This window comes from Myodes glareolus, chromosome X (assembly GCF_982192425.1).
Source record: "Myodes glareolus chromosome X, mMyoGla1.1, whole genome shotgun sequence".
In the NCBI taxonomy this organism is placed as follows: Eukaryota; Metazoa; Chordata; class Mammalia; order Rodentia; family Cricetidae; genus Myodes; species Myodes glareolus.
This window is the reverse complement of record NC_142053.1, coordinates 62,210,865-62,218,686: the sequence shown is the minus strand read 5'-3', so window position 1 is coordinate 62,218,686 and position 7,822 is coordinate 62,210,865. Positions and strand designations below refer to the sequence as shown.

The 7,822-nt window shown below is 43.5% G+C and overlaps 1 pseudogene; it reads left to right on the top strand.

Annotated features, from left to right (window-relative positions):
* The first annotated feature begins 3,996 nt into the window (after positions 1–3,996).
* On the top strand, positions 3,997–7,376 carry LOC125389443 (ubiquitin carboxyl-terminal hydrolase 28 pseudogene; annotated as a pseudogene).
* Positions 7,377–7,822: the final 446 nt, after the last annotated feature.

The following is a 7,822-nucleotide window of genomic DNA, read 5'->3' as shown; positions in this document are numbered from 1 at the left end:
ATTTATTTTTTCTCATCATTGAAAAAAATAGTAGAGGAATTTTGAAATTTCTTTCTACTTTCATTGTAAATGTAATGGTCAGATTTTCCTCAGGCCTGCATACATTTGTCTTAAGTTTTAAAGTTTACTTTTATATAGGGAGATCGTGAGCAAAGAAAGCAAAACCAGAGGGGGCCTTCATCCTACAATGGATGGAGATAGAGATGGAGACCCACATTGGAGCACTGGAAGTCAGGACCACGAAGGGTGCGTTCACCCACTGATACAAGGGGACTGATCAAATGAGAGCGCACCAAAGCCAGCTGGACTGGAACTGAACGAGCATTTGATCAAACCGTATTCTCTGAATGTGACTGACATGGGGGCTGACTGAGCCCCTGAGATCCAAATGAATACTGAGAAGCCATTGACAATAGCACTGGGTCTTGTTTTGTCTGCATGGACTGGCTTTTTGGGATCCTGGCCTGTTTGGATGCTCACCTTCCTGGACCTGGAGGGAGGGGGGAGGAACTTAGATTTCCCACAGGACAGGAAACCCTGACTGCTCTTGGGAATGGAGAGGGAGGAGGAAAAGGAGTGGGGGGAGCGGGAGGGTATTGGGAGGAGGGAATTGGAAAGAGTGTTTTCGGATACTTGAATAAACAAACAAATAAAGAAAAAAAAGAATAAAAGATTTTAGGTGAATTTGCTGAAATTTTATAGTTCAAAACTAAATTAAAAGCAAAAAACAATGACAGATTATTTGGTACTATTAAAACATTAAACAAATTGATTAAAAGTAGGATTTTCAATGAGTAAGGATATAGTATAGAATAATAAATCTGAAATCCATATATCAGTGCTAGGGATGGAAAAAGTTTATGGGCAATCAAGATAAGCTAAGAGATCAGTTCTGGATCCATTAATATGTAAAAAAATTATAAAGCTCTCTCATTACTATTAAAATCTCTACTTTTTATGTGTATTGCTTAGATAAGAACCATTTCTTCTAATTCATTTGGCTTTGACCTAGCTCTTTTTATCCTCTGGTACTTCATGCATCATATATAAAGTTTTTCAAAGAATTTGCAAAGGAAAACAGGGATAGATTCACCACATAATTAAAGAAGATATTGACCTGCACAAGAACAAAAATAGATCTGTATCTATCACCATGCACAAAACTCAAATCAAAATGGATTAAAGACCTCAGTCTTAATCTGACCACACTGAACCTGACAGAAGAGAAAGTGGGAAGGAGTCTACAACACATGGACACAGGAGACCACTTCCTATTTAGAACCCCAGAAGCACAGACAATAAGAAAAACAATAAATAAATGGGACCTTCTGAAACTGAGAAGTTTCTGTAAAGCAAAGGACACTGTCATTAAGACAAAAAGGCAACCTACTGATTGGGAGAAGATCTTCGCCAACCCCACATCAGACAAAGGTCTGATCTCCAAAATATACAAAGAACTCAAGAAACTAGACATTAAAACTCTAATTAATACAATTAAAAATGGGGTACTGAACAAAGAATACTCACCTGAAGAAATTCAAATGGCCAAATGACACTTAAGGTCATGATCAATCTCCTTAGCAATCAGGGAAATGCAAATCAAAACAACTTTGAGATACCATCTTACACCTGTCAGAATAGCTAAAATCAAAAACACCAATGATAGCCTATGCTGGAGAGAATGTGGCATGAGGGGAACACTCATCCATTGTTGGTGGGAATGCAAACCTGTGCAACCACTTTAGAAATCAGTGTGGTGGTATCTCAGGAAACTGGGAGTCAATCTACCTCAGGATCACACAATTCCACTCCTGGGAATATACCTAAGAGTTGCCCAATCATACTACCAAAGCATTTGTTAACTATGTTCATAGCAGCACTATTTGTCATAGCCAGAACCTGGAAACAACCTAGATGTCCCTCAATAGAAGAATGGATAAAGAAGGTGTGGCACATATACACTTTAGAGTTTTACTCAGCGGTAAAAAATAATGACATCTTCGCTTTACTGAGTGAGGTAAGCCAGACCCAAAAAGAGGAATATGGTATGTATTCACTCATAAGTGGATTCTAGCCATAATTAAAGGTTTTGAGCCTATTAATCGTGATCCTAGAGAAGCTAAATAAGAAGGTGAACCTGAAGAAAATCATCTACTTATCCTCCTGGAGATTGGAAATAGACAAGAGTCCCAGGTAACCTCGGGTGCATGGGGGGGTGGGAGGGTTGTTGGAAGGGAAGAGGGTTAGAGAGTAGGGAGTAGTGGAGGAATGGGGAAAGCTCGGTGGCCTGGGATGGGGGGAGGGAGGAAGGATGGATATGGGATCAGGGAAGAATATATCTCAACTAAGGGAGTCATTTTAGGGTTTACAAGAGACTTGATTATAAATGGGATCCCAGGTCCAAGGAGAGATCCCCAGATTGTTCTCTGGACAGAGGAGAGGGTGTCTGAACCAGCCCATAACCATACTGATGAATATTTTGCTTATCACCATAGATCCTTCATCTGGCGATGGATGGAGATAGACAGAGACCCACATTGGAGCACTGGACTTAACTCCCTAGGTCCAAACGAGAAGCAGAAGGAAAGAGAACGTGAGCAAAGAAGGCAAGACCAGAGGGAACCTTCATCCATCAATAGATGGCGATACAGACGGAGACCCACATTGGAGCACCGGACTGAGCTCCCCAAGGTCCAAATGAAGAGCAGAAGGAGGAAGAACATGAAAAAAAACTCAGGACCGCGAGGGGTGCGATCACCCACTGATACAAGGGGACTGATCTAATGAGAGTTCACCAAGGCCAGTTGGACTGGGACTGAACGAGGACGCGATCCAACCAGATTCTTTGAATGTGGCTGGCCTAGAGTCTTTCTGAAACGACATTGACAATGACACTGGGACTTGTTTCCTCTGCATATACTGGATTTTGTGGATCCAGTCTGTCTGGATACTCACCTTCCTGGACCTGGAGGGAGGGGGGAGGAACTTGAACTTCCCACAGGGCAGGAAACCCTGACTGCTCTTAGGGATGGAGAGTGAGGAGGAGAGGGAGTGGGGGGAGTAGGAGGGTGTTGGGAGGAGGGGCGGAAGTGGAAACTTTTATAATTTAATAAACTTTGGAAAGAAAATAAATCTTTTAAATGATAGTGTCTACTACTGTGACATAGAAAGTATGACTGACATAAAGCATTATGATTAATATGAGAGAAAATTCAGTACTCAGAGGATGCCTGAAATCCACTCCTTCCCTGGTTTTAATACAGTGGCTAGAGCATAGAGAGTGGTAAGCTCAAGGTCTTGTAAAGGCTTAATAAAACCTAGTGGTCAGATGTTTTGGTGGCTTCCTTCAGCTACCTCATCCACTTCCCTTTCGATGTTGAAAGGTTTTTTGTAACAAACTTTCATTGATTTTTAATTATGTACCCTTTCTTTGGGACACAATAGCCCAGAATCAAGGATCCTTTGAACTCCTTTTCATTTTTAAACATGAGTTTTTTTTTTTTAACATGTCCCTCATCTTTGTGGCTTCCATAATTTTCAGCTTACCTGAACTGTTATTTTATTCCCCATAACTAATAGAAGTTTCTCAGAAGGCAAAAAAGCCCTGTAACTTAGATAAATTACCTCCAAAACCCTCAATAAATAAATGTGCATTTATCTAAGATTGTACAATATAGCTCAGTGATTAAGAACACTGACTGCTCTATCAGAGAATCCGGGTTCAATTTCCAACACCTAGATGGCAGCTAACAACTATCTGTAACTCCAAGATTTTAGACATGGACATAAATGAAGGCAAAATACCAATGCAAATAAAATAAAAATAAATTATTAAAAAGAAAAGATAGGGGGCGGCGGTGGTGGCCATGGCGACGGCGAGGACGATGAGAGTGGGGCTATGCGCCGAGGGGCGTCTAGGCCATGACTGCCAATCTGCAGCAGAACAACGCGGCAGGGGCGGCGGAAAGCCATGGCTCGATTCCCTGGACTCCTTCTTTGACCTACTGATGCACTGTCCAGAGAGGAAAGCCCAAGGCACCTTAAGGCTGGCCGGTTACGACTGACAGCTGCCAGATGCTATTAAATCAACTGCGAGAAATCACAGGCATCCAGGATCCTTCCTTCCTTCATGAAGCATTAAAGGCCAGTAATGGTGACATCACCCAGGCTGTCTGCCTTCTCACTGACCAAAGAGTTAAGGAGCCCACTCACGACACGACTGCTACAGAATCGTCTGAAGGTGAAGGGAGCACTACCAGCAGAGAACTGTTAGCAAAAGTAATAGACCTTACTCATGACAACAAAGATGACCTTCATGCAGCCATTGCCTTGAGTCTACTGGAGTCTCCTAAGATTCAAACTGATGGCAGAGATCTTAATAGAATGCATGAGGCAAACTCTGCAGAAACTAAGCGCTCAAAGCGAAAACGCTGTGAAGTTTGGGGAGAAAACCACAATCCCAATAACTGGAGGAGAGTGGATGATTGGCCAGTTGGGCTGAAAAATGTTGGCAACGCATGCTGGTTCAGTGCTGTTATTCAGTCTCTCTTTCAGTTGCCTGAGTTCCAAAGACTTGTTCTCAGCTATAGTCTACCACAGAACATACTTGAAAACTGTCGAAGTCACACTGAAAAGAGAAATATCCTGTTTATGCAAGAGCTTCAGTATTCATTTGCTCTACTGTTGGGATCAAATCGAAAATTTGTAGATCCTTCTGCAGCCCTGGATCTGCTGAAGGGAACCTTCTGGTCATCAGAGGAGCAGCAGCAAGATGTGAGTGAATTCAAACAAAAGCTCCTGGATTGGCTGGAGGATGTGTTCCAGCTAGCTGTTAATGTTAACAGCAATCCCAGGAATAAACCTGAAAATCCCATGGTGCAGCTGTTCTATGGTACTTTCCTGACAGAAGGGGTTCGAGAAGGAAAACCCTTTTGTAACAACGAGACCTTCTGCCAGTATCCTCTCCAGGTAAATGGTTATCGCAACTTAGACGAATGCTTGGAAGGGGCCATGGTGGAAGGTGACATTGTGCTGCTTCCTTCCGATCATTCGGTGAAGTATGGACAAGAGCGTTGGTTTACCAAACTACCTCCAGTGTTGACCTTTGAACTCTCCAGATTTGAGTTTAATCAATCTCTTGGGCAGCCAGAGAAAATTCATAATAAGCTGGAATTTCCTCAGATTATTTACATGGATAGGTACATGTACAAGAGCAAAGAGCTTATTCGAAGTAAGAGAGAGAGTGTTCGAAAGTTGAAGGAGGAAATATAGGTTCTGCAGCAAAAATTGGAAATGTATGTGAAGTACGGCTCCGGCCCAGCTCGGTTCCCATTCCCCGACATGTTGAAATACGTTATTGAATTTTCCAGTACAAAACCTGCCTCTGAAAGCTGTCTGTCTGGAAGTGCTGACCACACGACATTACCACCTCCTTCAGTGCACTGCCCGGTTTCTGACCTCACATCCAAGGAAAGTTCAAGTCCAGAAAACTGTTCTCAGAATGCTGAAGGCACCTTTTCCTCTCCTGAAAATACTCTGCCCAGGTCTGATGTAATGAATGGACCGTTTACCTCCCCCCACTCCTCCCTGGGAATGCCTGCGTCCCCAGCTCCTCGGATTATCACTGATGAGGAGATGAACTTTGTTAAAACCTGCCTTCAGAGGTGGCGGAGTGAAATTGAACAGGATATACAAGATTTAAAGGATTGCATAGCGAGCACCACCCAGGCTATCGAGCAGATGTATTGTGATCCTCTTCTTCATCAGGTGCCTTACCGTTTACATGCCGTTCTTGTTCACGAAGGACAAGCCAATGCTGGACACTACTGGGCTTACATCTACAACCAACCTCGGCAAATTTGGCTCAAATATAATGATATCTCTGTCACTGAGTCTTCCTGGGAGGAACTTGAAAGAGATTCTTATGGGGGTCTGAGAAATGTCAGTGCATATTGCTTGACAATATGACAAGCTACCCCACTTCAATGCAGAGGCAGCTCCTAACGAGTCTGATCAAATGGCGTGAGAAGTGGAAGCCCTGTCTGTGGAACTCAGGCAGTACATTCAGGAAGATAACTGGAGGTTTGAGCAAGAGGTGGACGAATGGGAAGAAGAGTAGTCCTGTAAGAGCCCACAAATGGAGTCCTCCCCAAACTCCTCATCACAGGATTTCTCCACATCTCAAGAGTCTTCAGCAGCCTCCTCTCATGGCGTTCGAAGCTTGTCCTCTGAACATGCTGTGATTGCAAAGGAGCAGACTGCCCAAGCTATTGCAAATACAGCCCATGCCTATGAGAAGAGTGGAGTAGAAGCGGCCTTGAGTGAGGCATTTCATGAAGAATACTCCAGGCTCTATCAGCTTGCCAAAGAGACCCCCACCTCTCACAGTGACCCTCGCCTTCAGCATGTCCTTGTCTACTTTTTCCAAAATGAAGCACCCAAAAGGGTAGTAGAACAAACCCTTCTGGAACAGTTTGCAGATAGAAACCTTAGCTATGATGAGAGATCTATCAGTATCATGAAGGTGGCTCAGGCCAAACTAATGGAAATTGGTCCAGATGATATGAACACGGAAGAGTATAAGAGGTGGCATGAAGATTACAGTTTGTTCTGAAAGGTGTCTGTGTACCTCCTAACAGGCCTGGAACTCTTTCAGAAAGGAAAGTACCAGGAAGCACTGTTCTATCTAGTATATGCCTACCAGAGCAATGCCGCCCTGCTGATGAAGGGGCCCCGCAGGGGTGTGAAGGAGTCTGTGATCACGTTATACCGCAGAAAATGCCTTCTCGAGCTCAATGCCAAGGCTGTTTCTCTTTTTGAAACAAATGAGGACCACTCTGTAACAGAGGGCATTAATGTGATGAATGAGTTGATCATTCCCTGTATCCAACTGATCGTTAACAACGACATCTCCAAGGATGACTTGGATGCCATTGAAGTCATGAGAAATCATTGGTGCTCTTACCTAGGGAAGGATATTGCAGAAAATCTGCAGCTGTGCTTAGGGGAGTTTCTACCCAGGCTTCTAGATCCTTCTGCAGAAATCATCATCTTGAAAGTGCCTCCAACTATTAGACCGAATTCCCCCTATGACCTTTGCAGCCGGTTTGCAGCTGTCATGGAGTCCATTCAAGAAGTTTCAACAATGACAGTGAAATAATTCCCTCGGCCCAGACTCAGCCTGCTCTCTCATCACCTGCTATTACACAGCAATTTGTTGTTGCAGACTCTGCTGGAGACGGGGACTGGGTGGCTGAGCAAGAGTCAGACCCTCACCCCTGTCATGGTGTGTGTTTAAAGGGATTAAGGATAAAGTGCACATTTAGGTGCAGAATCATGAGAGCTATTTCACTGAAGAAGGCCAGTACATTATAGTTTTGAATTATTCCAGAAGACCTGAATTGCCTTTTTAATCTCCCATAATACTTGGGTTTCTATAAGAATCATGTCACTTTTTAAATTACCCCTGAGTCACCAGTATTTCTGGAAGCAGAAGGGTGACTCATCAGAACTGAACTGGAGGAGCAGTTATTACTTATTTTGTCAAGTTCAGATGACATTTAAAATCCCTAACTATCAGAGATTGGTGATAGAAGTCTCGCATGGCTCTTGCAGTGACTGAGGGGGCACTGATGAGTCCTTCCTTCCGCATGTGGGTGGAACCTGAGGCTTCGCTGCAAAGCCAGGAAGAGCTGCCTCGCCTTCTGGTCTGTTTATATTTTAGATAAATCAGAAAACCTCACATTCAGTACTGAGTGAAAGGGAAGAGAGCATCATGGACTGTCGGCCCAGTGGTATTGGGAAGCTGCACAAGGAACATTTT